The sequence below is a fragment of the Sciurus carolinensis genome, chromosome 12 (assembly GCF_902686445.1).
Source record: "Sciurus carolinensis chromosome 12, mSciCar1.2, whole genome shotgun sequence".
NCBI classification, from domain to species: Eukaryota; Metazoa; Chordata; class Mammalia; order Rodentia; family Sciuridae; genus Sciurus; species Sciurus carolinensis.
The window spans coordinates 88,886,158-88,902,882 of NC_062224.1; the positions used below are offsets into that span (position 1 = coordinate 88,886,158).

The window sequence follows — 16,725 nt, forward strand, 5'->3', positions numbered from 1 at the left end:
TACAAAAGTTCCAAATTTCCTAATGGATACTAGTGCATTATTACAAGCCCAGGTTCCTTTGTATTATCTAAGCCATTACTGTCAGTGTTCTCCCTATGGCCAGACACTCAACTCTTGAGTTCCATGGCTATTCAATTAGCTCATAATAAGTGTCAGATTGTGTGGCATTTAAAAGACAAATAAAAATGAACCCGAACTTAATTCAGAATTTCAAAACCTATGTCATACTGCCTCTTCTTATGTAAGGGAAGGAAGAAAGTGGGGAAATGAACAAAGTACCTATACTGATTATAAACTCTAAATATAAAAATATATAATATATACAAAGCAATTTTAAAATTACCAAATAGTCTTTCTTCAGTAGAGTATTTTTTGGATACAAAGGCCCATCTCTACTGACGAGGAGGGAAGTTATTACCAGTCACTTGTTATCAAAGTACCAAATGGAAATAAGACAGTCATGGAAAAAGGAACAGGTTACTCATCATGATGTTCTTGAACACTTTCCAGCATGGCCAGATATTCAAGACAGAAAAGCTTGGCGTAACCAAGCTGTGGAACAAGATAGAGAACTACAGGTAAGTCTCAGACATTGATAACTACAGGCAAAAAAAACTTAATGTAACAAGGTAAAGGGCTTCTCCCCTTCTGCAAAAGCACACCTCAGGAACAAGGGAAGTGGTAAGCTTTCATACCAAGCTGAGAGAAATATTATAAAAATGCCAAAAACAGGGCTGGGTTGTGGCTCAGCGGTAGAGCGCTCGATTAGCATGCGGGAGGCCCTGGGTTCGATCCTCAGCACCACGTAAGTATAAAGTGAAGGTATTGTGTCCACCTACAACCATAAAAGAAGTTTAAAAAAAAAAATGCCAACAACAGTGAGAACAGCATAAGCAGTACACTAACTGATTGACTGTGACTAAAATTAATAGACTATTTTCTTTCACCCAGTTGGAAGTGGAATTTTTCTCTCCTGCCATTATTCAATTGTTATTTGTATTACGCTTGCCTGTTTACTAATTATAGCTGATTTATAACCAATTTCATAATACCTATTGATGTTTTGAGCTGAGATCTTGTTTACATATGCTGAAAAAGTTTGATCCTTAGGTGTGAGCTACTTCAAAGGCTTGCACACCCATGCTAGAAATTATGTGGGCAGTAGGAAAGAACTATTATTATAAAAACAAAGCAAAACAAAACAAAAAGTGATTTTGAACTATTACGTGTTTCTTGGTGTGGCCGAGGAACACCTGCATTGGGATCACTTGAACTGCTTATTTACAATGTAAGTATCTATCACAGAGCAATCTTTCCAATTCTGCATATGAAAATCATCTGGGTACTTGTTTTAAAATGCTAATGCTCGTGATTATCAAATCAGAATCTCTGATGCAGGCACTGAGAGGACCATAGTTTGAAAACAATATTTGAACAGTTACCCAAATTTTGTCAGAACTATTTTCAATATACGAATGTATATAACTATGAAATAAATCCCCTAGAAATGATTCAATTAATTTGATTATATTTTACCAGGGAAAACTCACTACAGCAGGGAACACATAAAATAAACCAGAACCAACTTCTAAGAGAGAAGCGTGGATACAGAGATAAAGAAAACTGAAGTACCCATGCTCTCCAAATCACAGCAAGAGGAGAAGAAATTAAAGAAAATAAACAGTGGGTTCAGCGAATATTCAAGCATAGAGGAAGCAATGTGAGCATAAGTTATTGTCAGCATACTAGAATCAATAACAGCAACAATGCCTGACTTTTCAATCAAGGTATCAGATATAATGAAATACTGATCAGACAATACTATTATCACCCATGAGCTTTCCAACCTTAACTATACTATTTCTGGTCTCTAAGTAAGGGTTTCTTGGAGTAGGCTCCATATTGGTAACTACTACTTTGTTGATCCTACTTCAAAGTAAAGATAACAAGCCCTAATGTTCCTCAACTTTGAGATGACAGAAATATTTTACAAGCACATAATTAGTCACTCAAATATTTGCTGACTTAAGGTGTTCAAGGCCCTCACATGGGAAAAGGTACAATGCCACAAGCTATCAGCAAATCTTTACTGAGCACATACCATGAACAAAAACAAGATTCTGCTAATTCAAGTGAAGTGAAAAACATACCATGCTACTGTCAAAACATTACTAAACTAACACAAGGGCATTATTACTGTTGCAAAACAAAGAACAAATAAGAACATTAAACTGAAACTTGGAAACACAGCATTGAGTAGTGGGACATGGTTTAGCAAGTCTACATTCTCACATTAAATGAAAAGACCAGTCTGGACAATTCATAAACTCCTTTCCAGTTCTAAAAGTTATTTAATTTATGGAATTATACACTTACATTCTAAGGACAATGAGATTTAGTAGTAAATGTAAGCCTTGATTTTGTAACATATACTTTGTGGCAGCAATAGAATACTAACTGCATACTATAAATGTAAAAGAAAACTTGGATGCCTTAGATACAATCCCTGCCCAAGTTTAAAATGCCCTTTAAGACCAAAGAGATCAGAAACTTTAAAAAATCCTAATTTTATAAATTAAGTGTAAAAACAGAGGCTGAGATGCAGTCCTTAGGATGTCCTTATAAGAAGAGAAAAGGCACACACAGGAAGAATGCCAGGTGACAGGCACAGACTGAAGTGATATATCTATAAGCTAAAACAAGGACTGCTACCAAGACCAGGAGGTAAAAGAAGTGGGTATTTCCTCTAACCTTCAGAAGAAACACAGATGGCACTGCTGACACCTTTATTTCTGATTTCTGGCTTTCAGAACTGAAAGCATAAATTTGTTGTTTTAAGCCACTCAGCATGTAGCAATATGTTACAGCAACCCTAGGAAAAAAGACAGGTGTTAAGACCCAGTGTCCAGAGCACCTATTATCGTTTGGATCTGGAATGTCCCTCAAAGGCTCTTGTGTTGAAGGACTGGTCTCCAATGCAGCAATGTTCAGAGGTGGGGCTTTTGAGAAGCCATTCGATCATGACAGTTCTGATCTCATCAGTGGATTAATCCCTTGAGGAATTCATAATTTGAATGGACTACTGGGAAGGGGTAGAACTATAGGAGGTAGAATAGAGTTGAAGGGACTGGGCCCATGGGGGCATACCCTTGGGGACTGTATCTCCTTCCCAGTCCCTTTTACTTTTTGCTTATCAGCTGCCATGAGGAAGGTAACTTTCCTTCCTTCTGCCATGTTTTTGTCCCACTACGGGGTTAGAAGAAATGGAGAGAGCAGACCATGGACTGCAACTGCTGAAGCATGTTGAAAGCCCAAACAGAATTTTCCTTCTCTGAGTTGATTTCCTTATGCATTTTGTTGCAGCCGAGAAATGATGATTAACACAGTATCCTGTTCCTGGAAGGTAACAATCCAGCATAGTTCTGGGGCCCCCATAATAATAGCTTCTTCCTTATGAAAACTGTACTTTAATTCAGGCAGTGGTTGTGTGGTTCTAGACTGTCAGCTTTCTGGTCAAGGAAGCAGCAGCAACTTGCTTTGTGGCCTAGTATTAGAACAGTACTCTTAAGTCTGAACTCCCTCACAGTCATCAAATTCTATTTAATACTATAAAAAATTCCTTGCTATTTAAAAAAAATATAGAGAGGAGTAAATGGGAGAAATATATAACAAAGGGCAATCTTTAAGTGAAATTTCATATTCCATTCAATTAAAATATTTAACGAATATAAAAATCTTATTAAAAAATTTTAAATGTATTTTGAAAATAGAAATGCCATTTTCAACTGAATAGTATACTTGTCATTATACTATTCTAAACATATTCAAATACCAAAGACCTTGGCGAAAACCAAGGATATAACATTGTAGGCTGACATAAGAAATGTGTATAAATTTCTATATAAGTAATTAAAAAACATTCTCCTTGTATAATATTTTTCAATTTACATGTATCTGTTGGCTAACAAACCAGATCCCAGAAATAAACTGTTTGAAATAAGGATATGCTACTTACCTAAAAATAAATTATCCATTGTCCAGTTCTGAACTTTTTAAAGATAGTATGCAAACATATCGTGTTATTTTACTATAAGATTCCAACAACTAGATATAAAGGTAATGGAAGATTTGAGAGCATAACAATTTCTCATAAACTTACCTACTCAGTATTTCTAGGCATAATAAAACTGAAGATATGTGACTTTATTATGGTTACAATCACAATAAAATTATAGTAAATTTAAGGATCTGTAGAAAAATATTTCAACAAAAAGTAAATCAGAATTATAACTACACTAGGAAAAAAATTTTTAATTTTGTCATTTTTTAAATCAGAATTTAAAGATCTTTTTGCAACTACCTTTTTTTTTTTTTAAGTCCAGAATATGACCTCTTGTGGTTTAAATCTACTGGAGGAACAGGATTGCTACTTCTCCTTCACCCTCCCCCAAAACATAATAATAATAATAATCACAAAAACACTAACTCAAATGTGGGAACCAATAAACTGTGAACACAGACATCACAGGGAAAAGGGAAAGGAATCCAAGCAAAGTAGCAATGGTAGAAGAACTAGGAGGCACCCTAATCAGACAAGGCTGGGCAAAAGCAGAGTAGGTGACAGGACCTGTCATCAGAAGAAACTGATAACAGAAGTGTTTCCCACCCCCAACAGTCCTAAGAATACAGAAATAAGTGAAATGAAACTATACCTATTTGGTCCAAAATCCACTCATTAAAAAGATGTTATCATTTACATTTCAAAGCAAATTATATGAGCTGAGAAAACCATAGTCTGATATTTTGAAGAAATTTAATCAAGGTCATAAAGTAGGAACAAAACTAGGGCATAGGGCCTAGCTGTTTTCACATCATGGTAAACACAGAAGATGGTAATGTATGTGTCATGAGGGTCAGAAAGAAAGATGCTGCTGCTTATAACCAAAGACAAGTAACTATCCAGGAAACTGAAATGTCCCAGGTTCCACTTGGCCTCCCTGAAGGCTAAGGGATCAAAATTCCCACACAACCAGAACTCACTCCTTTAGAGAACTGAGAAATTCTGTGTAATTCTGAAGGCATTTCGTTTTCCATTCCATTCTCTTCTCTATAGCTGCACCCAGGTCAGTCTACCACTAAACTCTGAGGAAAGGGAGGAAGAAGTACCTACAACTCCCGCAAGATCACACACACCTTGACAGCAGGCCCTCCTCTAAAGCACAGGCCCTTTCCAATGTTTTTTTTTTTTTTTTAATTGGAGGAAAAAAATTTTTTTTCAACTGGGAAAAACTAAGTCCATTATTCTTGCAAAGAAAAAATTTGGCCTACCCTGTTGTTCATGCCAGAAATTCCCTCTAAAGGTGACAAAGACATCATACCAGTCAGCTTAAAATGAAAACTGCTAATTAAAGAAACATAACCAAATGTATTGAGTGTTATTAGTCAATTGAAAAAAGATAAATGACCAGTATCAGATTCTACCTTGATTTGGTAAGAGAGAAGGTGGAGACAGGCACACATACAGTATCACAGGATCCCACAGGGGCAAAGAATGTTGGAGAACCTGAAAAAGAATAAACCTAAGAGGTCATATGTTTATGAACTATCTAAAATGAAACAGAAAATCTGGGAATATTATCAGTTGAATATTATTCTAAGGGAATTGAGGAAAACAGACAAACTGTCACAAGTGACTAGGGACAAAAAATAAGTTGTAAAACACTGTTCTAGGAAAGCTTATATCAACCCAAACATCAGTGGCCTCAAATCACATTTAGGCCTTTGGCATTATCTTCTAGAATAGAAATGGGCCAACAGCCAATTGGTATAAATAAAGTTTTACTGGAACACAACTACAATCACTTGTGTAGATAGTCAATAGTTAACAAAGGCAGCAGCTGCAATAGAGACTACACCACCCACAAAGCCAAAATCATTCACTATTTGGTCCCTTGGAGAAAGAGTTTGTGAATCCCCTGTTCTATACAAAAGCAGCCTGAAATGAAAGAGTTGTCCTCAAGTACTATAAACAGAAGACCAGCAGCAATTTGCAAAAAGGCAAATTGTTTTATTCCATTAAGTAACAAAACATGAATTTCTAAATTTTTGAAACCACTTAAATGAACTTTGTTCATTTTTACACTGTTATGCATAACAGTTTGGATAGCTATTACTACAAAACAGCTCGTTGTATAAGCTCATTACATAAACAGTATGAAAGAGCTGTTATTTTGATGAAGGTTAAAATAAGTTATCCTGCTTAAGAAAATTAGAGGATTGTCTCATGACCATCTGTCCTCATTTCCACTGCTCACTAAAAATCATAAGATATATTCTGTTTTCTTTAGAATTAAAAAAGTACTTTATAAAAATACATACACAGGAACAATCAAAGTATTAATTACCAAAAGCAAGTGAAATCAGTTTAGAAGTTTAATAACTCCTAGACTGGCATAAGTTTAAAAGTTCTGAACTGCTATTACATTCTACAAAGGCAAAAATTTGATTACAATTATGTAACCAAATATTATTCATCCACTTTTCCCATGTATGAATAAAATTAGAGAAGAAGGAAGAATTAAAACATTTTGCTATTCATTTATAGAAATGCAGATAAAGTAATTGCTGATAAAGCAATTCAGAGTAAACAATCATCACACATGCCATTTCTAAGACATGGAGTTTTCTGAAGCAAAACCCCAGTTACACAAGCTATATATACTTTCCTAATCAGTTTCTTATCTACTACCTTAAGTTTGCTACCATGTTTTATAGATGATATACTGAAATACCTGTTTACCTAACTCTCAAACATCTGAAGTGATGAATATGTAAATCTGGATGAAACTGAGAATGGAGAGCAGTACTTTGTGCAGCTGCAGCTATGCTGTACATTTTTTAAATGCCAAAACGTGTTTAAAGCAAAATCAAAGGAACGAACTTGAAAGGAATTTTAGAATTTATTTTATAATTAGGTAACTTCTTTTCCAAAACTGCATTAAATAATCACCACTCTTTCCTTTCCGAATGTCCTGACTGGTAGCTTCATTATTAATACTATAGAGATGGATCTTAAAATATCAAACTATTCCGAGGAAAACACTGTTTGTTTCTGGAAAGAGTGTAAAAGTTTCTGATGTCTCACACTACATACTTAACTCAGAAGAATACACATTTCAGTAAATGCACCATAAGTGAAGAATGTTTTAAGAGTTTATAATAAATCTGCACACAAAACTGCCAATTCGGAGAAGACGGGGGATAGGAGGGTTATGAGGTTAAATACTTATTCATACAAACTGCTTTGCACCTCTGGTCATTTAAAACTACAAAGCTGCGTTTTAGTTTATTAATCAGGCATATTAATGATACCAACTTCGAATCCCCCCTCCTCCACTAACATGTTGCCATCATACCAGACGTGCTTTCCTCATTCTTGGAGGAAGTGCTGTTTCACTGGGCTGGAAACAAATCCTTGTAAATGTCCAGCCAGGGTTAAAGGAACGGAGAGTTCAACAAATATTTTCTAGATAAATAAACCTAAACAGTAGTTTATATTACAAAATTGGTCTGCATGTCTGGAATTAAAGTACAGTCTACTTTTTAAATTCCTAAGACTTTTTTTTTTTTTTAACTGTGGTAAGATTCCCACGTGGCTGTGAAAACGTCTAACGATATATCTTATGTCATTTCTTGGTGATCATTTTCAGATAATTTCAAAATAAAGCCCTAGTCATTGCTGAGCAGTTTCGTTTTTTATCTACTAAAAAGTTTCAGTCGAAGTGGTGAGTTCAAGGTGCAGCTAAATGGTGAAAGGAAATGCAAAGGAGGGCTTAGAGGAAAATGGAGCCCTTCTCCCCCTTGAATTTTACATATTGATTTCACAAGACCGTGCCCCAGGCTGGTGTCCCTCCTCCCGCCGACATCCTTGGAGGAGGAACTTGCCGCTGCGACTGGAGTCCCAGGCCGGGTAGGAAGTACCCGCCCTCAGGATCGGGAGCCACGGTGTCCTCGCTGCTTATTGGTCGCGAAGGCCGTCAATGCTACCCAGCCGGGTCTCCTGCTGGAGAGTGGAATCTCCACTTGGCACCTCCAGGAGGGTGCCCTGGGGTCCCCCGCCCACCTGAGAAAGCAACCAGCCTCCTCCAAGGATTCCTTTCCCTTTTTATTTCACTGGCCCTCCTCTTAAACGTTTTCCACCCCTTTGATTCCTCGAAGAGGCAAAGTTTTCCAAAGCTCAAACATCTCTCTCCCACCCCAGCAAGCTCCCAGTCCAGGACCAAATACAGGATGCTTTTTAGTGGTGAAGCTAACTGTGGAATGGATCTCCCAAAGGATAGCAGAGGATTCCTTCCTCTGAAAATGGTATCACTGCTTAAGTCATGTTAACCAATTAAAGCACACTGGCCTTTTTGGAGTGTTAAAGCCAAGAAAACTCAGCATCCATTCAGCAAGAAATGCCACAAAGCATCGCAGGGTTAACTGGATGTCTTGTTCTACTGTTCCTCTTGTTCAGGGTTTGTCCAATTGTCCCAAACATCTCATAAACTTTTAAAATTCAATACTATGCCATTTTTTGGCCACACCAGCAGTAGCTCAATGCCCTCAACAGAACAGACTGATAACATACATATTGTGAACTATATTCTGTAGTGTTACCTGACAAGACATATGTTGTAGTAGGGAGTATGCATACACCTTGAAACGTGGAGAAGGAATTAGAAATAGTGGTTCTAATTATGACAAGTACATATGCTCTACAAACCATGGGCAAGTTTGTTTTGTGTTTTACTTCCAATTGTACCCTAAAAATCAGGAGAAAAGTCAGTTCATTTCTGTAATACATTTCCAATTTTCCAGTTGTCACCAGAATTACTAAAGGACAGAAGTTTGTATCTTACTGCAAAATAAGTATATTCTTGGCATCTGTCTCTAGCAAGAAATAACAGTTATTTGAGTGCATGATGAATCTTTTGATACATCGTCTCTCAAGGCCCATAATACAAAGGAAAAAAGCAACAAGAATTTAGATCTCGGGCAGCATCCTCTAGGTTGAGTTCACTTCCTGACACTATTCTAGGGCCATGAGGTCTTCTCACTTTTTCCCTTTTGGCTCCCCTTTGTCTTAACTTTGCGCTCAGTTTTCGATTTCTCTTTTCCGTTGCCATCATCACCACCACCAATGCTCTCTGTCGCCTCACACACTCTCAGACATTTTCCATAGCGGGTCTCTCTGAAATGTATTCTCCAACAGGTCTCTCACCTCACGCCACCCCTGTACTTCTCGAGCCACTTCAGATTCTCCCACCACCCAATCTCTCCCACCGAACTTCACTTTTCTTAACTGGGCTGCTGCCAAATTCTGACAGATGGACCTAACCAATCCGCCCGGGATAAATAACCGACGCTACCAATGAGCTTCCACTGGGAGGCGGGTCTTCGCTTAAGTTCCTTGGGTCCTGAAACCAAGGACCTGTTGCCGCCGCCGTGGCCGCGGAGTTTCCTAGTTACCGCAGAGCCTGCGGCGGCCTGGGGCCCAGGGAGCCCCTGGCCGGCTTGTGGTTGCCGCCGCCCGCTCCCCCGAAAGGACCAGAGCCCCCATCCCGCCCGAGCGCCGCACGCCCCGCCCCGTCTCCCCGGGCGGGGGATCCAGAGGTCGCCCGCGCGGTCCAGACCTCCTTCTCTCCGCGACTCCGCAGGCAGCCCCACCCGCCGGGGCCTCCAGGCTCCCGCCTCCGAACCCCAGAAAGCGACTCACCAGGAAGTTGGGAGTCCGTTCTCCCGCCCTCGAGGGACCTGCAGCGAGCGGGCGGCTCTGCCGGGCACCGCCGCAGAGAGGCCCGCTGGGCCGGGGGCTGAGGCTGCAAGGCCCCGAGCCGATCGGCCACCTCCCGCCGCGCCGCCCCCGCGGACGCTGCAGGCGCGGGCACCCACCCTGCACACGGCGAGGCGCGTCCCGAGTGCGAGCCTAGCGGCGGCCCATCCTCCGACAACTCCCGCTCCTCCTCCCGCGGAGGCCGCTGTCAGGAGTGTAAACATCCCGGCATCCCCGAGGAGAGGGGCGGGGCGGGCGCTGGCCCCTCCCCGCGCTCCGGCGGCGCCCGGGCCACTGCCGGGCCCAGCTCTGCACCGCTCGCCTGCACGCCCGCAAGCCTGGGAGCCCGGCAGCGTCCCCGGTCGGAGCTCCGATGGAGCCCTTGCGACACATCGCTTTCGGTCGTCAGGCCCACCGAGGTGTGGCACTCTTCCTTCTGCTCCGTTACTCCTCTTGTGTTGTGGCCAACTTTCCACCCAGGGAAGGTTGGCTGCTTTTTAAGAAGTTGGATTTTCACAATTTAAATGTGAAAACTTGGAAGTGGTGAATCGACTTGGTGACGCCCCTCTTCTGCTGGATCACAGCAGTTTGATCCCATCTTCTTTTACCCAGTGATTTCAGCTCCCTCTGCGCTTCATGTTAGCGCCGCGTGGAAATGAGGAAAAGGGACGTTCTGAATATGACTGAGTAAACCTTGTATCTGTGTCCCAGCCTGGAGGACAATGACTTTTAGGACTTTTGGGAAAGTTTAACCACCTAGTGTAGTACCAAGGACTTTTAAAAATGCATATGTATTTATATAAGTTCATATGTATGTAAAAATTTTATGCCATATATTTATAATATCGTATGTAAATAGCCCCTTGAACCCTAATTACATGGAACTGCAGAAACAATGCTTTGAATACATCTGCTTCACTACTTCAATGAACTACTTGAGGAGACAGCTAGGAGGCAGTATAGAGTCAACCATACCTGGATTCAAATCTCATTCAATACAGTATTGATTTTGTAATCTGGTGAGAAGTTATTTAACCCCATCCAAGTTCTCAGTATCTTTGTGAAAGAATAGTCATTCTTCTTATCTATAGGATCACAGGTAGAATTACATGAAATAAAGCGCTTCAGCACAGAGACTGGCATATAAGAAACTTATTTAAACCATTAAGTTCCAAGTTTTTAATTATACCAATATCCCAACAAAATTTACACATCAGGTTGGAAACCATAAGTTATATATCCTTTATTATATATATACATAAATATGAAAACGTGTTTTTCACTCTAATCATTCATGTATTTATTTCCTCAAAAGAAGTGACTTTTAAAAACATCCTAATCATGAAAGTTATCATAAGTAGCATATTTGTTGCTCAACATAATTTTTATATGTGTTCCACATCTGGGAAGATGGGACAAAATGGGGTTAACAGTAGTTGCTGTTATTACTAGGTCTTTCACTGGTTTTACTTCCCTGCTAAAAGGGATTAGAGCCAAGGAGGAGTAGATTATAGGTCAAAACATTTAAAGTGTTAAAGCTATGGAATCAAGGTTTGGAAAGTTTAATTTTAGAAACTCAAGAACTCAAAGGAGACATTGATTCAAGTGACTTAAGTACTCTTAAATGTGCTGGATAGTGTTCTAAGAAATGAGGTTACAACAATGTACCAAGATACAAAGTCCTGCTCTCATAGAGCTTACATTGTAGTGGGAAAGGGAAAAAAATACCTACTATGTCAGATGGTGAGTCATAGAAAAATAAAGTTGGGTAAAGGGATATTGGAAGTGAAGGTTTTATTTTAAATATGTTTATCTTGGAAAGCCTCTCTGGCATTTGAGCAGAAATCTGAAAAAGTGAGAAAATGAGCCCTGTGGCTATACAGGGGTAAAGCATTTTACACAGAAGAGCAGATGCCAAGATCCTGAGTGGAAGTGGGTCTGTAGAGCTAGAATCCAGTAAGTAAGGGAGAAGTAGCTAGTTAAATCAAAGAGGGGATTGATTTAGAATCTTCTAACCTTTAGAACTTACTTTGAATGAAATTGAGAACCATTGGAATAGTGACTAAATTGGACTTGGGTTAGCAGAGAATAACAACACTGTGAAGAATAGTCTGCAGGGTGGAAGGAATTAGAAGATAGGAGGCTGTAATAATGATCCAGATAAAATACACTCATGACCTAGATCAGAGTGCTAACAGTGGAGATGGTAAGAACGGTCAGATACTAGATACATTTCTAAGAACTAACAAGATTTGCTGATATATTAAACATGGGTAAGATAGGAAGTAAGAAAGAAGTCAGTGAAGTTAACCATTTGAGCCAGATCATTTTGTCAGCTCACGCCAAATCCAATGGCAGTCAATCAAATAGAAACAATGTCACTTAAGTCATACGCAGGCACACCTTACATGGAAAATAACTATGCTCAGGGTAAAGACACTTCAACCTGAGACCAGTGGCATAGGTAAGGTTTATTTCTTACTAGCTTTTGCATTTAGATTTTAGGAAATATACATTGATAGGTAATTAGTAAGATATTCTGATTTAAATAAATTACAATTCCATTATCAGAACAGAAATTCCATTTAGTATATGTTACTTTATGAACACTGACTGATAGATCAAAAATGAGTTCATTGAGCCTTAGCAGCTGCAAAAACTTTATCTAAGAAATATTCTATCAGTGACTATACAATGTGCAAAATATCAAAATAATATCATATCCTCTTTCTTCACTTTAAAGGACTACAGAACTTTAGCTAAATAGTAATTTAGTGTTTCAAAGGTTGGGAAGACTGTCAAAACTGAATCCACTGCACTTTCTCTTTGTAATTTGATCACTTTTGTTGTGGACAGGGAAAGTTCCCAGCACAGGCTCCTGGCACAGAGCAGATACTAATAGGAAAGCAAAGAAGCCTACCCAAAGAGTCTCCTCCGTTCCAAGGATCATTAGAACACAAGCCAGCTTTCACTATGTTTCTATTCATCTCCACAAGCTTGCTCCAAAAATGCTGGTTTGGCTCTGTGATACGAATTACAGTTTTTTTATATGAACTATTTAGTATTTATACCTAATTGCCATGCAATATATACCATTAACTTTTAACTTCACTGTAAATGGTATTTGTAAACGTTATTACACTTAAAACCTCTCAGTTTATACCAAGTCTTCTTGTTATGTTGTTCATATAGCTTTGCTGACTCCACACAAGCAAAAATTAGAGGTAGTATTGATTACTGAAGACTAACCCAGAACAAATATTACATACCAGATTCAGCATTAATGCAATTTCTCTGAAAGGAGAGAAACTTCCCTAAAAAAAAAAAAGTTTTTACTAAAGAATAATGACGATGTAATATTCAAAATAATTCTCCCTTACGAGAGATCCTAGCCCCTGGGGTAAACCAGAAAGGTCTAACCTTCTTGACTCAAACATAGTGCTGGCAACAGGTGTATTTAAAATGCTACTAGTGATCTTGGCAGCCACTAGACTTGGCAGCTAAATGGTGATGAGGCTTAGTCAAGCTGTTGAAATGTCTGGACTAAAATGAGCCAAGAGGAGGAAGTCAAAGTGCAGACTGCAGAAAACTCAAGGGAGATCACTTTTCTGTGGCCCTGGCTATAGTCACTGTACAGTGTCAGAAAGCCTTTATCTTGCTTTGACAACACCCCTGAAAAATGTTATGAAGTTACTTTTTCACCTTAAATGGCCCTTCTTATTATTAATGGATCATACAGATGTATTTCCCATTAAAAAAGAGTAAAATGAGCCTTAATTTTATCCTCACAAATCCCTAGAATACAGAATCACAGAAAGACATTTCTACTATGTCCATTTCAGTTATCTAGTTATAATATTTTTAGAATACAATTCATGATTACAAATAGTGGCATACCAACAGTGACTTTTTCCCAGCTATTTTTGTATTAGTTATGAAACAGGAAACATTGCATACACCATACATAAATTTAATGTAGGAAAATGTAATATATTATATTGTTTGCCAAGTAGGAAAGAAACAGTACAACTAGCATTTTATATTGTGATTCCTTTAGTCAACAGGATTCAACTAAATTTTTGTTTCTTGTCTCTTACTAGAGAAGAGAAAGGGTCAATATATTGTAGTCAATAAATCACAGCAATGAAGGAAGTAGATTCAGAAATTATTTTCCTTTTTACTCTTGCATACCCTATCATTGATGTGAAACCAAACTGTGAAACCCTTTCACAGGACAATTTTCTCAGCAGTTGGGGGTGTTCTCAGTCACCCTCAGTGTTTGCAAGCACCTCTCAATTAGCTATGCTGAGAGCTGTGGTGATACAATAATCAAATCCTGAAGATATTTTTTTAATCAGAGGTTTCTTTGAACTACTTTGTGTTATATGTGTATGTGTCTACATGGAGCATAAGGATGCTATAAATATCCTGTGATATTTGCTCAGTGGAAAGATCTCAGAGCTGTGCTGAACGTTCCCTATCCATTCCTCATCTATAGCTTCTGACACAGTCTTGTCTACACACCTCACTCCACCTTGGCATGGACAGATCCACTGAGGTCTGAGAATTAGATGTAATAGTCTATTTTGTCATAGGAAAGAAAGCAGAAGATAATAAACATTTTTATTTCCTTTTAGTATTTACTAGTGCAAAAGAGAGGCTACTCTTAGGTTACATATCCAAAAGTATGTTCCTAAAACCTCAAAACACCACAAAGAGTGAAAAATTACATTCAGTAAGGTTTTATCTTTCTAGTCTTCTATGTTCGTACTTAAACCTTAATTGTTAACAATATACAGTACTCCAATATTTTTCTTCAGCTGTTCTTAATGATAGAAGTGCACCTTAAAATACCTCAGTAATTAATTTTGTTTACAGTTCAGCTGCAGTTTTAATGTTAAGTCTGTTTAAATATAGGATGTGAGTAAAACCAGATTTGGAATTGTCTCACATCAAATCCATAGATATACTGAAAAGAGGTGCTATTCTCTTTGTAACGAGAAGCCTACTAGATTATAAATAGCCTCAATAGCCTCTATAACTCTGTCATTCAAATGGAGATGTTTTTATTTCTTTAGTCATTGTTTTATCAGCTTTTCCATGCAAATGTTAGAATTATATAGAGTAAGGAACACAGGTAACAAAACTTATAAAATGGTGTCATTTCCAAAGCATGAGAATTTGGAGGGAAAGTCAGATGTATTCTAAAACTCCATGAAATGGTAGCCTTCTGAAAAGGTGAAGGAAAAACCTTTAAATTCATAAGCCATTCAAGTACTGATGAAGATAAGCCAATATTTATCTATAAACTTATGGGATAATCTGTTCTTTGACAGTGTACAAGAAGATAAACAGTAGAATCTCATCCCTTGGAAACGGCAAACAATCCTAATTGGACAGTATTGTTACAATTTCCCATCAGTGATCTTTATCATTATGTAACTAATAGGCTTATTTAATCTGTTGAATGTTCAAATTGTTTTAAATTATTGTATGCTTTTAAATAAAGAAATAGAATATGCATATTTGCTCAATCAAAATATGTGCCTGAAGTGTTTTGTCTTTCACTTGCTTGAATTGAAAAAATTATTTTTTTCTCAAGATATAAATAACTAAAATATTACTACATGATCTAGGTTAAATGAAATTAGTATTTTATCAGTCTGTATCATTTGACTCCTTTTTAAGTGGTCAGGTATGTTTTACTATTTACAATAGGAACTTTGTGGAAATAGAGATGATGTGGGAAAAAATATGAATCATTCAATGTCAGTGGTAAGTTTTAATTTTCTGTATAAATTTTTAAAATAGATTTCTAAAGTTACTAAACATTAATAACTGGTTAGTAAGTTTATTATATTGCCTTCAAATCTAAATATGTAGAGTGATCACATTAAGTTAGAAAATCTCATGAACTGAGTTTTACCTACTGATTCTTTACCCCCTGAAGGCTAGAATCTACTTCCATCGCTTTTGAAATTTAACGTTTAATTTCTTTTCTGGATATTGATGTATTTCCTTATGATACTTTAAAATGATGCTTTTACTAACTATACACAAGGAAGTTTCAGTAATCCCATTTGTTTCCTAACATGTACTGGAACAAAATTTTATTAGATTTTCATACACATAATAAGGCAGCAACTCATGAACCAGTTGTAGGGGTAGTGCAGCTTTAGGAAGGAATTTTAGCAGTATTTTGCCTCTGGGGTTCTACATAGCATGACAATCTGTGAACTGATGCAAAAGAATAATAATGGTGGGACTGAGGTGGGGAACGGAGGCACCCGTGAAGTTTTCCAGTTTTCCGATCCTATTGTAGCAAAAGGAGAATAAGCTTGTATACTCAAGATTCACTGTTTCCCTTCAACAGTAATGACAGAGTAGTAAAATGTCTTCAAGTGAAACATGCAACATTTACAAAAGATACAGCCTTAAATTCAATTTAAGAAAGAATTCCTCAGTTGCAGGGTAGGCTCTCAAATATCCTTCTCCAGCGAAACATTAAAAAAGAATACAACTCACCTTTCTGGCCCGGTTTAGATGTAACCTGTCTACATACAAAAAAATGAACTAGAACCACATAAGCTTAAATATTACCTATTTGCAGTGCAGCCCCAGGTAAACATGGAAGTACATCAAGTTTACTGTTGCTTCACTCCTGTTGCCCTGGGTACGGAGTTTTGTCCTCATGTACCACATGTATCAACTCTAGATTTCTAGTTTGCTAGTTTTAAAGTTAGCAACCGTTTGTGTAGGTGTTTATTTTTCCAAACTGAAACATGTCATTAGGCTTTCGTTTCTCTGATTCTTGAATGCTTTTTGATCTTTAATAACTGTCAACGTAATATATGCTTTTGGAAATGACTTACACATCAAGCCTGCCTAATGAGCACCCTGTGGGGATGAGC

General features: G+C 37.9%; 1 protein-coding gene across 4 annotated transcripts in view; it reads right to left on the reverse strand.

Annotated features, from left to right (window-relative positions):
* Nucleotides 1-10,049, reverse strand: part of Nek7 (NIMA related kinase 7) — a 141,516-nt gene extending 131,467 nt beyond the window's left edge. Inside the window, exons 1-2 of one of the 4 annotated variants that reach the window (XM_047520720.1) lie at nt 9,758-10,043; nt 5,482-5,563 (exon numbers count right to left, since the gene is read on the reverse strand). The gene's annotated coding sequence lies outside the window, so the exon portion shown is untranslated. Of the gene's footprint in view, nt 1-5,481; nt 5,564-9,757 lie in introns of all 4 variants that reach the window. The other 3 variants (XM_047520724.1, XM_047520719.1, XM_047520723.1) reach the window with 3 other exon arrangements.
* Between the last annotated feature and the right edge of the window lie 6,676 nt (nt 10,050-16,725).